Raw genomic sequence first — 10,030 nt, forward strand, 5'->3', positions numbered from 1 at the left:
ACTGCACTTGAAACCTACAAGTGACTAACAATTACACTGACTTAGCTCACACTAAGATTCACTCTCTTAGTCTTCTCTAGGATCCGATCAACCTTGATCTCCTAAAGGAACTAAACAAACTGTTTATCAAAGAATTGTTTACAAGAGATTTGCTTCTAAAAAGCTAATAGTAAACTCAATGAATTTCAGATGAAAGAAAACTTAGAAGATTTTGAATATGTCTTGCGTATGTGAATGCTTCTAGCCGTTTCTTTCAGTCTTCAGCCTCTTTATATACTCCAAGGATTAGGGTTGAGCGTTGCATGGGAAATGCTACCGTTGGAGGGTAGTTCTGGAAAATCCAGCTTCTGCTGTGGCTGAGAACGTTAGGTAGGTCGTCAGGAAGGTACAGTTGCTTTTGTACTTGGATAGCGACGCAACCTTTAAACCTAGGAGACTTCTGATCAGGGGAATGCTTCATATTGGAACTTGTGAAGCCGGTTGATCAGAGTCAGAGGGAAAGCACAGATCCTCTGACCATTGTATCTTCTGATTCTGAACTCAGAGGGAAGAATATGGCCTTCAGAGTTTCTTGCTTCTGGACTTCAGAGTTTCCACTATTCAGCTTCTGTATCTTCAGAGTCTTCTACACCATCAGAACATCTGAGCCTTCAGTGTTTCTTGGTTATCAGACTATCTGGATCTTCAGAGTCTTCTACACCATCAGAACATCTGAGCCTTCAGTGTTTCTTGGTTATCAGACTTTCTGGATCTTCAGAGCTTCTAGTGACTGAGTCCTCATCAGAGTTTGTATAACTTCAGAACTTCTGAAGCTTTTCCACTGTTCATACTGAACATGGTGAATGCGAAAGCGTTGCTTGGGTCACTCTTTATACACAGTGCTTCTGATTTGTGTGAGATTGAGTTGAGGTCAGAGCCTGTAAATAGCACACTCAGAAAAACACGTTAGAGTACCACAATTGTTCATATCAAAAGGTTAACTTGTAATCATCAAAACATAGAGTTGTACTACTAGATCAAAACTTGATCTTACATTCCATGCACTCTTGGCCTTCTTTCTCCTTCAGTTTCTGCTCTCCAAACCTAACCAACAAGTCAAGGAAGATTCTAGAAGCTCAAAGAGCTCATTAGCACAAGAGGTCCTTCATAAAACACAACAAAACCATGCAAGTCCTAAACTTTACTTAAAATGCAAGAAAACTCCCTAAAAAACTACTAAATTACCAAAACAAAATAAAGACTAAAGAAAAGATAAAAATGCATGAGAATGCATGAAACACTACATGAGACTCAACAAAAAAACTCAAAACAAACAAAGAAATGACCCTAAAAACACTACTAAAATAGGGTCATCACACCACTATACTCAACGGCAGCTCGCCCTCGAGCGTAAATAACACTCGCTTGCCCTCAAGCGCAAGAAATGCTCCCAAACAAGTGCTCTCAACAAGGAATACTTCACAAAAACAGGGGGATAAAGGAATCACAACTAGTTCCAAGAGAAGGACCCGACAACCTACTTCATACATCTTTTGAAAAGAGAAGAGTGTAGAGTCCATTCATGAGAAACATATAGAACTAAAAATCCTAGGATGAGATGTTAATTTAGTGCACTGAGCACACAAACAAGTTCATAGGTCCTGAATGTCATTCACTCAATAGCAACAAAGATCAAACATGCAAATATTCAAAGAGACTTCCATAAGGGTTGAAATATTGGCTAGGTAAAACATGATGGTGGTTGGTCCCTAAGGGAAAACTAGGCTTTCAAACACATTGAGTGCGGTCCTCTTCTAATAACCCCGGAGCTTTCCACAACAACATTTTTTTTACAAGTCTCTTGCACCCACTTTTTAAACTCTTTTTTTTTTTTCTTTTTTCCAACTCCAACTTTTGTTTAGGAGTTCTTTCTTTTCTTTTTCAAACTTTTAATTCGGGGCAAGAGACTATTCCACATTTTTCAGCTCCATATAAATGAAACAAGGACCAACACTCCCCAATATTCCAAACATCCATCCCAAACTTTTGGCTACAAAAAGATTCTCCAATTAAGCTCAAATGGGACAACTAAAGGTAATGTTCAACCAACAAATTCAGAATCTCATGAAATCCTACAAGTCTCCAGAATAAAGCAAGAATCACAAAGCATGCTATGAGTGAAATTAACGCAGAACCAAGAATTGCAAGTGAGTCAGGATCCTCCAGGAAATTTCTATGGTGAAGGGTCAAAGATAGACCCTTAATGGACTCACCTCGACTCCTTTCTCAAGAAACACTCGGAAGACCGAAGTCTCCTCCTCTCTTCCCCAACATGCAATCACTCATCCCCAAAACAACAACAAGTGTTCACAACAGCATTTTCGAAACAGCACAAGTAGGGAAGCAAAACTATAACTAAAAGCATGTGAGTATAGGGAAGTAAAAGACCCAAAAACAAAAAGTTAATTAACAATGCATGATAAAAAGAAAAACAAATTCTATAAATTGAAAAATATGCTAAAGATGCATGACCTAAAATAAGGGTAGAAATACCTCAACAAACTCACTCCATGGGTTCATGGTCACCCCTTCCATCGCCATAATCCGGATGGACACCGGCATCATGCATTAAGCTCAAGTCTATCATCCCCTGCTCCAAGGTATTGAAATCCAAGGGCCCATTGTACCTGGGGTCTGATGTGCTACCTCCCCTCCAATGGAGGTCAAGATCCCTGTGTAGGCGATCTTGCCTAAAAAACATTCGCCCGAAAGCGGCCTCCATCCAAGCAGGAGAAGGGTCAGCACGTGGTGGAGTAACCACCTCATTTACCACCTCAACATTTTCTTCTTCCTCTTCTTCTTCTTCTTCTTCTTCTTCTTCATCTTCTTCCGCTAGCTCCTCAGGATCCTCTTCCTCTTCCTCCTCTTGAGGCATTCTTGCCGTCCATTCTTTATAAAGTTGAGTGATCCTCTCCTTACTGAGCAGAGGTGCCACAGACAACCTCTTCTCAATAACATGGACTGGCCTCCTAGCTCTGTCCCTCACTGCATTAATCAAAGAGCAAATCAAGTGAGGAAAGATGGGCCGATGCTTATCTTTACTCCCGTTGTAGAGGGAATAAATCCGACCAGCAATGATGGTAGCCACGTCCATAGGATGGCCTCTCACAATGCAGTAGATGGCAATCATTGTAACCTCTCTAACTTCAGATTTGTTAGAGCTAGGAATGAGGGAATCCTGCAAAAATTCAGCCCAAACTCTAGCCAGCGGTGTCATATCCTTCCTCCGCACAAAAATGATCTCATCATCAACTGCTTCCCAGTCCCGCCCAGGCCTAACAATCACTGCCTTCATGTCCTCCAAGATCTCCGGTGACTTCTCCTCTAAGATCTCATGATAGGTGGCCTTCTCGGGGAAAAGCTCCTTCTCTTGGTCCTCCGTGAGGAGACCAAGATGCCTGCGAATGACTGCTGGATTGTAGTCAATCACATCTCCCCTTAACCAAGATGAATTCACCGGTGGCCTGGACCTGTCCTCTTGATTGTCACAGTAGGTGTTCGCGTAGAACTCCCTAACCATGACTTCACAAGCAAACGGAATGGGGTTGACCCAATTCTTCCACCTCCTAATCTCCATGGCTTCTTGCATGCCCAAGAGGTCTCTTCTTCCCTCCGATAAAGAACTCCCCGCTCCTTCGCACACTCCTTGTGTGCTAGGTGAGATCGGTAAAACTCCTCCTTAATCGCTGATAGGAAGCGGGAGCGATCAAAGCTCCGGGAGGTGGAGGAAGAAGCTGCAGCTCTTGTGTTGGTTCTTGCTCTTTTTACAGGCATCTGCAAAATTGTTAGCCCATACACAAGCTACAAATGTTAAAGATGTTAGTTCAATAATAAAAAGAAATGAAAGAAGAAACTTTGTACAAAAAATAAAAAAAAACTTCCTAAGAGCACCCAACAAGTCTCTTAGTGATTTTGGCAAAGAGAGAAAGATTACCACATAAGCACTTGCCAAAAATCGACTAAGAGAACCCATTGAAGCATTCTAACAAACACCTTATAAGCAAAAGCTAAACTAAACTAATCCACAAAATCCTAACTACCCATTCCTCACAAATTCACAACCCCTTTCTAATTAAGCACAAAATCAACCCACTAAGAACACAAATACAACCCAAACCCAACTTGCACTAGCACAAATTCACTCACCCATACCCAAAAGAAGCATGCATCGCAAAACTCATGAACTATGATGAAGGGAAGTGGAAAATGGAACTTACCTTGACTTGAGAGTGAGTGGGTGCAAGTGGAATGAGCTTGATGCAATGCAAAACTTGGAAGCAAATGAGAGAGTCCAAGTGTGTGCAAGTGAGAAATGAGAAGTAGAAATGGGGTATGAAGAGTGTGGGGTGCATTTTTTTATGAAGGAATGGGAGTAAAGAGTGGGAAAATGAAAGGTTGGGGTTTTAAAACCCAAAATGTGGGTAAAAATACGAACAGGAGCGCTCGAGCGCTCGAGAGGAACGCTCAGGCGCTCAAACCAGCTCCAGAGGCAGTGCCTCTGCCACTAATTGGCGCCTAGGCGCTCAGCCCAGTTTTTCACATAAATTTTTACTTTTTTTCTTTTTTTTCTTCAAATTAAACACCTAAAATACTACAAAATAAAAAGATAAAGAAGAGCAAAATAAAAAGAATGGGTTGTCTCCCATTTAGCCCTAGGTTATAGTCCAAGGTGGACTCTCCTTCCGATGGTGTTAGGAAGGAAATTCCTTTCCATTGATTAACTTACCACAAGTGCAAGGAAGAAATCTTGCACAAAATCTTTGAAGTAGATCCTCCCATGAGGCTATGTCCTTCTGCTCATCAAACCAAGTTCTAGCCTCCCTCGTCAAAGAATGAGGGAAGAGTTTAATCTTCACTTCATCACTTGAAACACCCTCAATCTTAGCAAGGGTGCTAGCTTGGGTAAACTTCACCATATGAGCATGTAAGTTCTCGTACTTGGACCCCCATACTTGTTACCACTAACAAGCTTGATGAGAGCCGGATGGAACTCATCAATTTGGGCATTAACTTTGGGGGTCTCTTCTGAAACCTTTGACCTGCTTCTAATCACATCACAGACAAAGTCATTGTCATGGTTAGTCTCAATCATAGGATTAAAAACAGAAAACTGTACCTTTTCCTTACAAACACGGAGAATGAGGTGACCCTTGTCAACATCAATCTTAGCTCTACCAGTAGCTAAGAAAGGTCGACCAAGGATGAGAGGAATCTTCTCATCCTCCTCCATATCAAGCACAACAAAGTCCACGGGGAACACATACTTGTCCACCCGCACCATTACATCCTCCACAATCCCATATGGAGTCTTGAGGGATCGATCCGCCATTTGCAAGGAGAGCATGGTTGGAGTAACCTCTCCTAGGTTAAGCCTCTCAAACATGGTGAGCAGCATCAGATTGATACTCGCTCCAAGGTCGCACAAGGCTTCCACATCCGCCATGCCTTCAATTTCTACCGGAATAGTGAAACTTCCGGGGTCCCTTCTTTTCTTTGGCATCTTCCGCTGCAAAATGGCACTACATTCCTCCGTCATCAACACCGTCTCATCTACTCCCTTCAACCTTCTTCTCTTATGCAAAATATCCTTCATAAACTTAGCATATATAGGCATTTGTTCCAAAGCATCGGCAAAAGGAATACTAATGTGGAGCATTTTGAAAACATCAACAAATTTTGAAAACTTTTTATCTAAGCTCCTCTTAGCCAATGCTTTAGGGAACGGAACCTTGCTAGTTTCAGGAGTAAGATCAACTTCCTCTCTCACCTTAATAGGCACAACTACTTCTCCTCCCACTATCTCCCCTCTTTTTTCTCCATCTGTTTTTTTCTTCAATTCATTCATCACTCTCCCACTTCTAGTGGCTACAACAGAGGCATTTTCTTGCTTAGGATTGGGGATAGTGTCGGAAGGAAATTTACCTTGAGGTATCTCGGCTATTTGCTTGGCCAGCTGGCCAAATTGATTCTCAAGATTCTTGATAGCCGCCTCTTGATTCTTGTAATTATTCTCCGTCCGGTTGATGAAAGTTTCCACCAACTCTTCTAAGCTTTTCTTGGAACCACTACCTTCACCTTCTCCTCGCTCTTGAGGTTGTCTTGAGCTTTGGCCTTGGAATCCTTGGCTAGGAAATTGTCTTTGAAAACCATTTCCTTGCCCACTATTACCTTGCCTCCAAGAAAAATTAGGGTGATTCCTCCATCCTGGATTGTAAGTATTTGAAAATGGGTCATTCCGAGATTGACCCATGGCCTTCACTTCCTCCTCCGGTCTAGTCTCTGTGCATTCTTCGCTGTCATGTGGCCCTCCACAAGTCACACACTCCAATTTGGCAACTCAACCACCAATCTTGGTAGTCTTCATTTGATTTTGAATCTCATTCATTTGCTTGGAGAGTTGCTTGTTGGAGGCCATAAGTTGATCATAAGCTTCAACCTCAAGGACTCCTCTTCGGGCTTGGCGATCATTACTAGAGTTCATGGCTCTTATAGCCATTTTTTCAATCAACTCGTACCCCACTTGTGGAAGTAAGGCATCGAACTCTCCACTTGAAGCCGCATCCAAACCAAACCTCGAAGAATATTGGAGACCATCAATAGAACTTTGCCACTTGTTCAGCTTGAGTAAGGTTATGTTGAGGACACCACCTCAAGAGCTTCTTGAACCTCTCCCAAGCTTCATAGAGATTCTCATCGGTGGATTGAGCAAAAGTCATGATGTCATTCTTGAGCTTTCTCAAGAGGGCTCTTGGAACAAACCTTGTGGTGAACTTCTCAGCCAAGTCTTCCCAAGATGTAATGCTACCTTGGGGCTGTGAATTCAACCACTCCTCAGCAGTGTCCCTCAATGAAAAAGGGAATAAACTCAAGCGGATGGTGTCCGCTGAAACATTCTAAACTCTGTAGGTGTTGCAATTGCGGATAAACCGCTCCATGTGTGCATGAGGATCTTCAAGAGCACATCCACCATACTGATTTTGGCTCACCAAATTAATGAATGCCGGCCTCAGCTCAAAATTTCCCGTGCCATCGGGGGAAACTATGCTGCCCGGATAATCGTAGCTCATGGCAGCCGAGGTGAGGTCTCTAAGAGAACGATTAGCATTCTCTAATTCTTGCTCTTGAAGTCTTTGAGCAAGAGCCTCATTCACTCTTTCTTCAATGTGGGCTTGCATCTCCTCCTCCGTCATATGGGCAGCCATGATGGCTATCTCAGCAGCTCTTTGTTGAGCTCGTCGACGATGGAGGGTGCGTTCTGGCTCCGGATCAAACAGCAGTGGATCCGTGCCAAGACTACCGTGCATAAACTGAAATCACAAAAACAGAGAAAAGGTTAGTAACACCTATTCAATGCAATGCTTAGTAAAACAAACAAGCAAACTCTTTAACTTAAACCGAAAACCACAAACAGTCCCCGGCAACGGCGCCAAAAAGTTGTTGGTCAATTCGCAAGTGTACGAATACCTCCGGGTTTTAAAATATCGAACCACAGGGATTGTGAGTGAGAATTGTTGATTTAAGCCTAAAGTTTGCAGGTTCTTAAAACAGTAAAATTAAGAAATTGGTTTTGGTTGATTGTGACTAAGGTTTTGCAAAAGAGCAATGTTGAAAATGATGTAAATAACAATTGATGGAAAATTGCCTTGGGTTGTTGATCATCTAATCCACTTTAGTTCACCTATCCTGTGCATGTGAAACCTTGATTTATCTCTTGTTGTTATAGCCTATGTACTTACTAGTTGATTCCTCACAAAAGTAATTCTCTCAAACTGAAAGATAAGCTCAATTCCTTGTATACTTAAACATTCATAAGAGGTAAATAAGCATGTATATTCAGGCCAACAAAACCCCACCCTTACTCTATGCCTAGAAGCAAGTATAGAATGATCTATTTCAATTCATGTCCCTAAATCATAACAAACTTCCATTTGATTATAATCTAGCCTATAGCAAAGGTGCACCAAAGCTAAACATGCAATAAGGAATTGAAATACAAAATTGAATCAAGACTCATGCATAGAGATAGGATTTAACAAACTAAAACTTCATAGAATCTCTCAACCCAAAGCAAAAAGGAACTAGCCACTCATGGCTAGTGAATTCATAAAGAAAATGTAAAGAAAACCTGAGAAAAAATACAAGTTGGAAGCCTCCCTTGGCCCCAAAGTTCTCCTCAGCTCTCACACTTGATCAAAAATGAGTAAAATGTCCAAATGTATCAAAGAAATTGGCCTAAGCCTTATTTATAGGCAAAATAAACGATATCAGTGCGCCAATTGCATGTTAAAAAACATGCTTCTGGACCTAATTGGCGCCTAGGCGCCAATTCCCAGCGCCTAGGCGCTTAAGCTCGCCTGAAAAGGACTTTTTGGCTTCTGAAACTCCTCTTTTCAATCCTCTTTAAGTTCTCCTTCAATTCCATGCACTCTTGGCCTTCTTTCTCCTTCAGTTTCTGCTCTCCAAACCTAACCAACAAGTCAAGGAAGATTCTAGAAGCTCAAAGAGCTCATTAGCACAAGAGGTCCTTCATAAAACACAACAAAACCATGCAAGTCCTAAACTTTACTTAAAATGCAAGAAAACTCCCTAAAAAACTACTAAATTACCAAAACAAAATAAAGACTAAAGAAAAGATAAAAATGCATGAGAATGCATGAAACACTACATGAGACTCAACAAAAAGACTCAAAACAAACAAAGAAATGACCCTAAAAACACTACTAAAATAGGGTCATCAGTTATCAGTAGATAGATTTTCAATGAAACTTCTACTATAAAATTGTTATGATCAAAATAAGATTTTAAAACGTTATGATGCGTTTGAACTTAACAGTCTTGATTCTGGAGTCCATATCAGCTAGGGCCTGGTCCTTTGACGCAAGTTGGGACCACACGTCGGCAAGAGACTCGTTCTTCGCCCCTAACTCGCTGAGAAGGGACGCGATTTCTTTGTCCTTAACAAGGCATGCAGCCTTGTACGCATCGATCACCTCCGTCTTCGCCTCCACCTCCTGTTGCAGCTCGGCCCGCTCCATCTCCAGCTCTTCCATTCTTCCTTGACACGCAGAGAGATCTTCCTCACGCTGGCTCATTTCTACACCCAAGTTCTTCAGCCTCGACGTCTGGGCCACCACTTGGGTCAGCAACTTGTCGCGCTCGTCGTACGCTTTTTGTGTAGTCGCGCGGTAACCCTCGGCTTCCTGGCGAAGCTTTTCCACCTCCGCAGAAGAGGCGGAATCTTGAGATAGCTGGGCGAAGAGGCACCCCGCACGCAAAAGGTTGAGGATGGCTTCCTGCGCCACGCCGTCGAGGTCAGGATTCTCAGATCCCTTCATACTTCCGAAAAAAGAATCGGTCAACATGAAGTCGATAGGAAAGGTTTCCTGGTTTGAAGCGCAGCCCACTTGACCATCAGCAATGGGATGACCAGCATCAGGAGAAGAATGGTGAGGGACAGGTGAGGCGCTGGGAGTTGAACTTCCACCATGAGGACTCACTGAATGAACAGAAGGGACCTCAGGTAGGTTCACCTCGACCTGAGGACTTGAGTGATCAGAGGAAAGAATCACTCGGGGAACGCCTTCAGGGCAGGGCGAGGGCTCTGCATCGCCCGCACGAACTGTCTCTTTCTCGCCCCTCAGATCTTGGCGAGGGGCAGAGGCTTCGCCAACCTTTGACCCTTTAGTTTTCTTCTTCTTCTTCTTCTTCTTCTTCTTCTTCTTCTTCAACTTTTGAGGCGAGGAAGCCTCGGCCCTAGATTGTTAAGTTCAAACGCATCATAACGTTTTTAAAATCTTATTTTGATCATAACAATTTTATAGTAGAAGTTTCATTGAAAATTTATCTACTGATAACGGTCTCAATTTCAGGAGAAACTTGGTAATATGTCACACGCTTCAACGTTCTATCAATTATTAAAAGGATATTTTTTTCCTCAGAAAATGGAAGTAACCATGCCCTTATTGTACCCTAGTTTGAAGACTCTGACCGT

At 42.4% G+C, this 10,030-nt stretch overlaps 1 non-coding gene across 1 annotated transcript; it reads left to right on the forward strand.

The window, feature by feature from the left end:
- Window positions 1-6,666: 6,666 nt before the first annotated feature.
- On the forward strand, window positions 6,667-6,773 carry LOC130721607 (small nucleolar RNA R71). The gene has a single exon (XR_009013534.1). It is a non-coding gene; the product is annotated as a small nucleolar RNA R71 (small nucleolar RNA).
- Window positions 6,774-10,030: the final 3,257 nt, after the last annotated feature.

This window comes from Lotus japonicus, chromosome 5 (genome assembly GCF_012489685.1).
Source record: "Lotus japonicus ecotype B-129 chromosome 5, LjGifu_v1.2".
Taxonomy (NCBI): Eukaryota; Viridiplantae; Streptophyta; class Magnoliopsida; order Fabales; family Fabaceae; genus Lotus; species Lotus japonicus.